The sequence below is a fragment of the Rhincodon typus genome, chromosome 27, assembly GCF_021869965.1.
Source record: "Rhincodon typus isolate 14 chromosome 27, sRhiTyp1.1, whole genome shotgun sequence".
NCBI lineage: Eukaryota > Metazoa > Chordata > Chondrichthyes > Orectolobiformes > Rhincodontidae > Rhincodon > Rhincodon typus.
The window spans coordinates 7261775-7274052 of NC_063358.1; positions in this window are offsets into that span (position 1 = coordinate 7261775).

Consider the following 12278-nt stretch of genomic DNA (forward strand, 5'->3'; position numbering starts at 1 on the left):
AGCATCAAACGTCAGCCTTTCTGCTCCTATGATGCTGCTTAGCCTGCTGTGTTCATCCAGCTCTGCACCTTGTTGGCTCTAGAGTTTTTTTGGATTTTGTGATTACTCATTGAGGGTAACAAACCACCGAGGATTCCATAATGAAAGACACTGCTGTGAGTAACCCTAAGGAGAAAGAGAGACATAAAAGGCATTTAACAACATTTTTTGAGGGGTCCTGGTGCTGAAGGGGTGTAATGATATTTTATTTCTCAGCTGCAAAATTATCGGAGCCAGGGAATCAAATGCTGTTATACGAACACACCTCAATGAATCCAATCAGGGAGTGGAGAGTCTGTTGCCATTCCATTAGATCTCAGAAAGGACACTACACTTGGCAGATAGATCGATGTGAGATACTCGGGATGAGGTGACTCAAGGTTGTGCATTTAAAGCTCCAGGAATAGACACCTGGAGTTAGCTGGAATAACAAGGAAAGTGTAAATTCCTGGTCCCACTCATTTCCAATGTTATAATTTATGATTAATCCACTGATTAAATGAGAGGCATTAGAAACTGTCACTTTCCCTAAATTCAGGTAATCAAATTCAACTAAAATGAACAATTGAATATGAGGTCTATGCCCAGTAAGATAGTGTGTTGCCAGTGTTCTGAAGAAGAGTCATTGGACTCGAAACATTAACTCTGTTTTTCTCTCTCTACAGATGCTGTCAGACCTGCTGAGTTTCTAGCACTTTCTGTTTTTGTTTCAGATTTCCAGCATCTGCAGTTCTCTGTTTAATTTGACTGGATTGAGAGAGTTTAGGGATTCGAAGTCTCATTCTATCGGTGGTAACAAATAAATAGGGTTGAGTGTGCCTCGTGTACAAAGGATTTTCCCACATGATGGATTATAATCAATATTTGTGTGTTCTTTAATATCTGTAATCAAAGCATCTGAATTGTACAGACATATAAGCGTTTAATTACAGTGTTAAGGGTAGATTTGCAGCTTAGCGTGTGTCTAAACGCCTTAATTGTAGCTAGCTTCTGACTTTGTAAATATGTGTTACTTGATCATTGTGGGTGGTTTGACGGCTAGTTAAGGGCTTTGCTTTTAGGTACTTACCTGCAATTTCTTTTAGCCTCCATCTCTCCAACAGAAGCCCACAGGATAGAGATGTTCCCCAAGGTCCAAGCCATCATTCCTCCCTTAGCCAGCACCAACCCGAACAGGGTCAAGCTCAAAGGATGGTGGAGAGACTTGGCAGGTCTCCCTAAAGTCTGTGGAGAGAGAAACAGAGTTAATGTTTCATAGAAACATAAAATGTAAGAGCAGGAGTAGGCCATTCAGCCCTTTGACCCTGTTCCACCATTCACTATGATCACAGCTGATGGGCGGCATGGTGGCTCAGTGGTTTGTATTGTTGCCTCACAGCGCCAGGAACCTGGGTTCGTTTCCACCTTCAGGCAACTGTCTGTGTGAAGCTTGCACATTCTGTCTGGTTTCCTCCCATTGTCCAAAGATGTGCAGGTTAGGTGGTTTGGCCATGTTAAATACCCCCATAGTGTCTGGGGATGTGCAGGCCAGGTGGATTAGCCATGGGAAATGCAGGGTTACAGGGGTGGGGTGGGTCTGGGTGGGATGCTCTTGAGAGGGTCAGTGTGGACTTGATGGGCCAAATGGCCTGGTTCCACACTGTAGGGATTCTATCATCCAACTCAATGCTCTGTTCCTGCTTTCTCCCCATGCCATGTGATCCCTTTAGATCTAAGAACTATGACTAATTCCTCCTTGAGAGTTGATGATATCAATACATTTTGGTATTCCGAGTTAACATTCATGCACAAATCAGTACATGACATAAAAACAACCCTTTTAATCTAAACATATGCAAAGATAAACCCACCAAATTAATGATGTGGAAGGTGAACAAAGTTTCCTGAGTTTGCAGGCTGAACTTTCAGGGTTCAGGAGCAGCAGGCAGTCTCATGAGCGGAAGTTGAATGTTACATGTTCCCAGAGTGGTACAGGAAACCATAGGATCATAACACAGACTCATGTGCTGTAACAAAATGAGGAATTATAACCTGAAAATAACTCCATCTGTCAGTACTGGTTGTTCACAAGGATGTGTAAGTTCTGCTCTGAAGAAGTCAGAAATGTTAACTTTATTTCTCTTTCCACAGATGCTGCCAGAGTTTCTCCAGCACTCTCCAAGTTTGTTTCAGATTTCCAGCATCTGCAGCATTTCGCTTTTATTTCACTAGAGCAGCATCACAGTGTTTGCTGTTTGTGGGGCCATTGCAATCCAAGATGTAGCTGCTGCATTCACCTGTTAGCATTATTTTATTCTTTATGATGATGGGGGCAAGGCCAGTGTTCAATGTCCATCCCTAATTGCCCTGGACAAGGTGGTGGTTCCTTCTTGAACTACCGTAGTCCTTGCGGTTTAAGGACACTCACATTGCTGTCAGCGTGAGTGTTTGACTCAGGATTTCACCCAGACACAGTGAAGGAACGGTGAGATATTTCCCAGTCAGGACGGTGAGTTGCTTGGAGGGGTATTTGCAGAGGGTGGTGTTCTCATGTATCTGCTACCCTGGTCCTTCTAGCTGGTAGAGGTGGCAAGTTTGAAGGGTCTTGTTGAAAGAGCTTTGGTTAGTTGCTACAGGGCATCTTTAAATGGCACACACTGTAGCCACTGTGCAACAGGTATGAGAGTAGAGATCGTCAAAGGTAGTGGATGCCAATCAAGCAAACTGCTTTGTCCTGGTTGGTGTGAAGCTTCTTGAGTGTTATTGGAGCTGCACCCATCCAGTGGGGAGTATTCCATCTCACTCCTGACTTGTGCCTTGTAGATGGTGGACGAGTTTTGGGGAGTCAGGAGGTGAGTTACTCGCTGCAGGATTGCTAACCTCTGACCTGCTCTTGTAGCAACTGTATTTATATGACTAATTCAGTTTGGTTGCTGGTTAATGGCAAAACCCCAGGAATAACAGAGAGTGCATTTCCAAAATGAGAACAAAAAAGGCTTTGGAATGTCCTGAAGAGGTGATGAGACATTATACAAACACAACAACAATCATTTATATAGTGCCTGTAACAGAGTAAAAATGCCAAAGCATGTGGCAGGAGTGATTATGAACCATGAATTGACACTATTATGGGTGCTATTGACTTGGTTCATTGGGTTTTAAGGAGTATATTGATGGAGGTAGAAGGGGTTTATGGAGGGAATTCCAGAGTTTATTGTCCAGGCAATCAAAGCCCCAAATGGTAGAGCAATGAAAATGGGACCCAGAGCTCAGGGAGCAGTGAGATTGCTGAATACTGTACGTCTGAACGATGGAAAAGTGAGAACTTGGGAGCAGTTTAAAACAAGAATGAGAATTTACAAATCGTGTGAAAGTACAAACACTTTCTTATCCTTTCCCTCCAATGCAAGGAAACCCTGACAAAAGTTCTGTGTTTGATGCACTTGTGGCTAAGGTTCATATCCCCAAGTTTTTGGAAGGACTTCAATTTCTAAAAAGAATGACAGAGATGTTAGCGTTGCAAACACCTGAACTGTCACTGAGATAACTCAATGTGGAGCTGGATGAACACAGCAGGCCAGGCAGCATCAGAGGAGCAGGAAGGCTGACGTTTCGGGTCTGGACCCAGCATTCCTGCTCCTCTGATGCTGCTTGGCCTGCTGTGTTCATCCAGCTCTACACCTTGTTATCTCAGACTCTCCATCATCTGCAGTTCCTATTATCTCTGAACAGTCACTGAGCCAGTTTTAACTTCAGAACAAATCCAAATCCTCTGCTTTCTTTCCTCTAGTTTGCAATGTTTATTGATCAAACAACAGGAATTTGGGAGTAATTAAGTCTGCTGAACATTATCAACAATATAAAATGTAAGTGCAGGTGATATTTGATCTTCACTGAACTGTTTTTTGCAGATTTTGTACTAACTAATAGTATCCTCATGATGGCAATATTGCCTCATTTTTCACTATCAATGCACCCTATCTGGGTAGGTTTTATATTGAATTTCTAGCTGACTATTCCTTTAACATTATTTTATTGATTTTTACCGTGGATGGAACAAAAAAATGAAATTTGTCCTAACTTTGTATGATTTCTTTTTTAATTTTTGAATTTAAAATGGTGTTGGAATATGGTGACTTATAAATATTTTACTGTATTTTCATAAATACATGTAACAATAAATTGCTATACAATACTATTATTTGTGTAGCTTTAAGTGAAAATCACAAGGCAATGAGTATGTGTCGAAGATTTTTGCAAGCTCATATCGGAGAGCAGCGTATCCATTGTGTTGCTATTTTTAAGATTCATTAACAAAGGTTCCAGTTTCCAGAGCCAGGGTATTGCATTTACTTCTTTCAAATTAGTCTTCTGTATTCGACGCTGCTAATGTGGTCTCCTCCACAGCGGGGTCATCAGACTCAGACTGGGGTTTGCAGGACACCTCCACCCAGCCTGCAGGTTAGCTGCTTCCTCATTCTCCGTCTTGCTCCCAGCCTGACCTCTCTGTCCTCAACCTGCTGCTGGGCTCTGGTGAAACTCTCTGCAAACTCGAGGAGCCAGCTTTACAGCTTTCAGCTCAGCTCCCTCGCTGCTCTCTGCTTTCACCAGCTTCAGCTCACAGGCTCTGCCTCCACCTTGTTCGGTGTGTTCTTTCTTCCCCTGGCTCCTTCTTGTTTCATTTCCTCCTGAATTCCTTCACTTTGTGTTTGGGAAACTACTTCTCACACCTCATCCAGACACACCAATTGGTTCCTTGCCCATTACCATTCTCTTTGGTGTTGTGACACCATTTAGTAACTTAAACCTCTCCTGGCCTTCCCCATCACAGGTCCTTCTTCCTGCTCCACTCCTTTCCCATGCCAAAACCCAATCCATTTCTCCCTTGTTTAAATTCCGATGAAATGTTAACTCTGTTCCTTTCTCTACAGATGCTGCCAGATGAGCTGATTACCTCCGACACATTTCATTTTATTTTCATAGGTTCCATGTGTGCTGCTCTGTGCCAGGTTTAATACTACTTGGAGGGATTAGGGGGTGCAGTGTAATTGATCTCCGTCCCCTGTGGGTGGGAGAACACAGGGAACTACCGTGCAAGGACACAAATTAAAGCAAAATATGTAAATCTGAAACAAACAAGAGATTGTTGGAGAAACTCAGCAACACCTGTGAAGAGGGAAGCAGAGTAGATGTTTCAAGTTTGTTATGACTTCTTCAACACATTTGCCAATGACTTGGCCAAACTCCTTTTAAGAACCTTAAAAAAACTTAGAGCACAAGAAGTTTGGGTGGCACAGTGGCTCAGTGGTTAGCACTGCTGCCTCATGCTGCCAGGGACCTGGGTTCAATCCCACTCTTGGGCAACTGTCTGTGTGGAGTTTGCACATTCTCCCTGTGTCTGTGGGTTTCCTCCGGGTGCTTCAGTTTCCTCCCACAATCCAAAGATGTGCAGGTTAGGTGGATTGGCCATGCTAAATTGCTCATAGTGTCCAGAGATGTGTAGATTAGGGGGGTGGGTCCAGGTGGAATGTTCTGACTGTCAGTATGGACTTGTTGGGCCAAAGGGACTGTTTCCACACTGTAGGGATTTTAGGTCTTAGACCATCTGCCTGTTGAACTTACTCTGCCATTTAATAAAATGATGCCTGATCCACCTCAATCCATTCCCACCTGATCCTCAAATTGCTTACTTTCTTTAGAGTCTGAAAATCCATTGATATACTCGAGAGGATGAGAGCTGATGTCCTGAAAATGGCCTCAGTCCCTGTGGAGAAAGTCCAACTGCAGTAACCCTGCCAGGAATGTCACTCCAATCCCATTTGCCCATCTTTGGGCGCCAACATGTTTGCTACTGGCAGAACATTTCACAAAGTGAGCATGTGCAGAATCTTCTGCTTGGCCAATGTGAACCTTTTGGGGGTTGCCAGGAGACACAGACTGTACTCAACCAGCCCCTCAGTGCCCAATGGAACATTCTCAACCCTCTGAGCTCTCCACTTTGAAGAAAATCCTTCTTATTTCAGTCTAAAATAGTGAACACCCATCCCCCAACTCCCCGTTGCTGAACACATGGCCCCCTCCTCCCCTCGCTGTAAACTCTCCATCCCTGAGAAAAACATCACCTCAGTATCCACCACATCAAGACCTCCCACATTCTTCAGTCTCTCCATGAGACCTCTTCTTATTCTTCTTAATATTATTGGGACACGGGCACACTGTACATCACAAAAAACACTGAAGAGTTTTTTTAGTTTGTTTTGGCTTGATTCTGAAGAAGGGTCATTGGACCTGAAATGTTAACTCTGCTTCCTTTCTACAGATGCTGCCAGACCTGCTGAGTTCCTGCAGCAATTTCTGCTTTTTTGCCACTATCCATCATCGATCCTCAGGGGGCAACTTCCTAGTGCCAGGAAGATCAAAACTCCGCTTTTGTTTCCCACTGCTCACCCTCCAGCTCCGTCCATGTCCAGTGTGTCCTTCTGTGGGTATGGAGACCAAAAGCAGGAACAGTCCTTCTGATGGACCATCACCAGGGCATTCAACCCCCCACCCTGACTTTTTAACTCTTGTGCTGCAACACCCTTGCTGTACCATTTGCTGTACTAAACGTATTCAGTGACAGGATTTAATAGGGGTGAGTTCACATCAAAGATCCAGTGGTTGGTGTAGCAAACCTGCTAGAGTGAACGTAGAACATAGAACAGTGGAGCATAGTACAGGCCGTTGGGCCCACGATGTTGTGCCTACCTATTATCCTACTAAGATCAATCTACCCTGCATACCCTATGTTTTACTATCCTCTATGTGCCTATCCAAGAGTCGCTTAAAAGTCTCTAAAGTATCTGACTCCACTACCACTGCTGGCAGCGCGTTCCACACACCCACCACTCTGTGTAAAGAACCTACCTCTGACATCTCCCCTATACCTTCCTCCAATCACCTTAAAATTATGCCCCCTCGTATTAGTCATTTCCGGCCTGGGAAAAAGTCTCTGACTATCCACTCTATCTATGCTGCTCATCATCTTGTACACAAATACTTCGAGGTTGTAACAAGCACAGCTGATAAAGGGGAACTGGGAGCTGCTGTGTACTTGGATTTCCAGAATGCACTTGATAACGTGCCACACGAAAAGCTATTGCACAAGGTCGGAGCTCCTGATATTGAGGGTAATGTATTAGTGCAGATTGATGATTGGTTAACACACAGAATCTCACATATGGTGTTGGGATTAATAGGTCTTTATCATTTGAGGCCTGAGGCAAATCAGCCAATAATCTGACAGAATGGCAGGACAGGCTCGAAAGGCCAAATGGCCTGCTCATGTTTCCCTTGTTTTATGTTCCTACGGAGCAGCCAGATTTCACACTGATATTGATCTTCCAGAGGATAGACTGAGGAAGGTGACAGAGTGAGATGACCTCCCCTTATGACTATCGATCCACCTGCTGGCTGCTGATATCAGTTTCAAGGCCCGATTACCTTAGAATCTCAAACTGGTCACAAGGAAATCCAGTGTGTTATGATATCCCCATTGTGGTGGAACACAGCCAGGGACGCACCCCAGGAACACACCTAGCAACACAAATGGGAATACCCTCAAAAACATACCCAGGAACGCACTGAGGTACGAACACAGGAACAGACGCAGGATCATCCCCAGGAACACACCCAGAAATATACCCATGAGCACACCCCCTGGAACACATCCAGGAACACACACACACACACAGAAATGCATGATGGGATTTGAACCCGTTACCCTCGAAATTACTAAGTCCAGTGCCATTACCGTCATTCTCTCATCTCTTAGCCCTATACCTCCTGATGATACCTTGAAGGTGTTCATTTGCACAGTTTCTCTTTTGTTGAGTGTATGATATGATGTTGAGGGCCGTTTAAACCCTGTGCTAGCAATTTCCTGCTTCAAACATGAGAATTTACAATATCTCATGAGGGACTCAATCCTCTTGGAGCTAAACCATTCAGTTCCCTCTGAGTGGTCCAACTGTTCAATCTTTGTGCCCTAGCTGCCCTTTTCTTTCCCAACATAAACATGAGCCTTTTTAATCAGCCCTGCCTATAGACTACATTTTGCAATGGACAAGCAGCAACAAGTTCCCTGAATGGATCATCTATTAACGATGAATAAAAGAGTGGGGGTTTCTCACTGTATCAAATAAAGAACTGCTCATTCTGCAGTTGTCATGTCACCAGATGTTGGTTTATCTTAGAATCATCGAATCATACAAACAGAAGAGGCTCTTCAGCCCATCGATTCTGTACTGCCAAAACATACTATGACCTCTAAGGTTTTGGAGTAGATCTATGACCTACACTAGTCCCACTTGCCCACACTAGGCCCATAGCCTTGAATGTTATGACACTTCAAGTGCTCATCCCAGTACTGTTTAAAGGCTGTGAGGTTTCCTGCCTCAACTACCCTCCCAAGCAGTGCATTCCAGACTCCAACCACCTTCTGGATGGAAACATTTTTCTCAAATCCCCTCCAAACCTCCTGCCTTTCACTTTACACTGATGTGCCCTCGTCACAGATCCTTCGACTAACCCTCTATCTGTTACCGATCTTGCAGCCATTGCAAACTGATTCTCCTCGTCTGCCTTCAGTGAAACCAATGGCTCAGGGAAGATCCAGCTGACTATTCTCAAAAACAATTACTGTTACCAGCTGGCCCAGGTCAATGCAGACGGTACAAGAGCAAGATAAAATCTGAGATAACAAGATGTGGGGCTGGATGAACACAGCAGGCGATGCAGCATCAGAGGAGCAGGAAGGCTGACATTTTGGGCCTAGACCCTTCTTCAGAAAATCTGCTTGTGTTATTATTTTCATTAGGCTTCACATGAGCTAATTTGACACCCAGGAGATACTTAGGGCAGATGGTATGTCAAAGGAGTGAGTTAAAGGAGAAATGAGAGGGGAGAGGCTCAGCTGGAGAGTTCAAGAGTTTTGACGGTTCGGCCAAAGTATGACAATCAGAGGTGGTCCAGAGGACAGAATTGTAGGAGCTCAGATTCCTGAAAGATTTGTAGGGCTGGAAGTGCCTGCAGAGGGAGGGGAGAGACGAGACCATTTAAAAGCAATGGTCTGCAGAGCTGAGCTGGCAGTTGGTGTAGGTCAGGAAGCCTTGGGGCCAGTGAAAATTGTTATTATGACAGATCACAGCCCTGAAGTACTGTGGAAATTCTAACGTATAATTCCAAATGTTTTTTTAAAAGGAGGTCTTATGCAGCTAAAAACAACTACAGATGTCCTGCTCCCCTGATGCTGCTTGGCCTGCTGTGTTCATCCAGCTCTACACCTTGTTATCTGTAAATTAAGTGGCTTCCTGGAGAGAGAGAGAGAGAGAGAGAGAGAGAGCTGTGGAATGTCACACCTTTAGAAATGAAAGGAACTTGAACCAACAGCCCTTCAAAAGGGGGAACAGGCAACTTAAACTGGACTGTACTGAAAACAACAAATGCTGGAGATCACAGTTGGTCAGACAGCATCCATGGAGAGAGAGCAAGCTAATGTTTTGAGTCAACTCAAACTGTTAGCTTGCGCTCTCTCCATGGATGCTGTCTGACCCTCTGTGATCTCCAGCATCTTTTGTTTTCAGTACAGATTCCAGCAGCTGCAGTAATTTGCGCCTTCAAATTGGACTGTGCTGTCTGGTGGTAAAGAGGCTATGTTATAGAGGTGGAATGGAGTAGTCTGTGTGAATGGAGCATCACCTCAGTGGGGATTTAATGTTAATATTAAAATTTCAAATGCTTGCAGATACACGTTTTTAAAATTGGGTGGCCAAAGTGTCAGCTAGCACTTTGTGGGTCACCTCTCAGTACCTGACCAGGTTAGAAGGAGGTGTGTGGGTCAGTGATTTGGGCTGGAAATCCTCTATTGGTACACAGCCACATTTTCTCCTCTCTCCCTCCCCGAGCTGTCTTCTTTTCAACATGTTTCCAGCAACTTTTCCTTCACAATTTTTCAAACATCCCATTCTCCTGCTGCCATTCTGTCTTAACCAATTCTACAGCCTATCTAATCAACATTTGTTTGTAGATTTTTCTCATCATTTCTTTTTGTCTTTCGCTGTCAACATATAATAAAATTCCACCTGCCCCCTGTTGCCTTATCACAAATCTCTTCCTTCTATCCAATTCAACCTGTTCCTCCCCTCCTGCCTCCCCATCACCTCATTATGTGTTTCAAAGCTGTACCATCAGTAAACATCTCCAGTTCCAAATAAAGAAAAGCCTCAATTTATGCAGCACCTTTAGCGGTCACAGCACATTCCAAAGTGTTTTACCAATGTTTAGGTACGTTTGAAGTATAATCACAGTTGCAATTCAGTGTTAATTGTAATTGTTTAAATCTGAGATTAACTTCTATGAAACAAAGAGATATGGGCCAAAGGCATGTCAATGGAGTTGGGCCACAGATCAGCCATGATTTCATTAAATGGTTGAACAGGCTGAAGCAGCTAAATGGCCTACTCCTGTCCCTCGATGTTCCTACCTAACGTGGAAACCGCGGCAAGCAATTTGTGCACAGCAAGATCCCACAAGCAGTAGTACAGTAATGGTCAGATAATGTTTTTCTGATGTTGATTGAGGGATGAATTATAACCTTCTTCAAAAGGGTGGTATGGATTCTTTAACGTGTTTCAGGGAAGTGACATGTCAGTTTAATGTCCCACTGATAGACAGCACCTCTGGCAGTGCAGCACCCTCCCAGTACTGTACTGGAGATTTGGTGCTGTTTGAATGCAGCTGGAGGCAGATTCAATGAAGTATTTGAGATAGTGGGTAGATGCTTTTTGGATGGAAACAGTGTTCAAAGAAATGAGGAAAAGGCAGGAAATTGGCAAAAAGTCATTCTGAGGGCCAGTACAGATGCGATGGGATGAATATCCTCCTTCCATTCTGTAATTCTGTGACTCTGTGTGAAACATTGTGAATACTTTGGGTCTCCTTCCTGGCGTCCCTGAGCTGATTGACGTTGGGGTGGGCAGTGCTGGAGGTGGGGGTTTGGGTGTGTGGAGTTGTACTAACACTGGCCACAGTCTGTCAACTTGTCTCAGTGCCAGGCTGGCCCAGTACGGTACAGCACAGCAATGCAGAAACTCAGGCAATAAGGTCAACTGATGAGTTCACTGCTGGGGAGTGAGTTCTCACCCGCAGCAACCATCACCTCATAACACAACATAGGAAGTGCGGAGAGATCAATATTATCACAGCCTTATCCCTGATCTCCTCTGGCATTCCAGTAGGGATGCCTGGAGAGCAGACAGAACTGTAATGCAAACCAGAATGTGCTGGAGAAACTCAGCAAGCTTAGCAACATTTGCAGAGAGAGAAAAACAGAGTTTGAACCCAATACTAATGAGCTGGGGAGACTCTTAAGAGTCCAGAGGAGACCTTTAAGAATAATTCTGTGCATAAAGGGCTTGTCATTCGAGGAGCGGGTGAGGACTTTGGGTCTGTACTCAATGGAGTTTAGGATGAGGGGGGAAGCTGATTGAAAATTACAGAATAATGAGAGGCCTGGATAGAGTGGACATGGAGAAGATGATTCCATAAATAAGAGAGACCAGGACCCAAGGGCACAGCCTCAGGGTGAAGGGATGATCCTTTAGAACTGAGATGAGGAGGAATTTCTTCAGCCAGACAATGGGAAATCTGTAGAACTCATTGTCACTGAGGGCTGTGGGGGCCAAGTCATTGAGTGTATTTAAAACAGAGTTAGATAGGTTCTTAATTAGTAAGGGGATCGAGGGTTACAGGAAGAACCCTTATGAGATTCTGAGGAAGGGTCACTGAATCCGAAACGTTAACTTTGATTTCTCTTCACAGATACTGCCAGACCTGCTGAGCTTTTCCAGCAATTTCTGTTTTTGTGACAGGGAGGAGGCAGAAGAATGGGGTTGAAAAACATATCAGGCATGATCGAATGGTGGAGCAGACTCGATGGGCCAAATGACCTAATTTTGCTCCTTTATCTCATGGTCCTATGGGAGACGCCATTCAGCCCAACATGTCTGTACTGACTCTCAGAATAAGCATCACTAAACAACCCCAATCTGTCCAAATAAAAACCGAAAGAACTGCGGCTGCTGTAAATCAGAAACAAAAATCAGAAATTGCTGGAACAGCCCAGCAGGTCTGGCAGAATCTGTGAAGAGAAATCAGAGTTAAAATTTCGGGTCTGGTGACACTTCCTCAGAACTGTCCTCAATCTGTCCAAACTCTCCTCA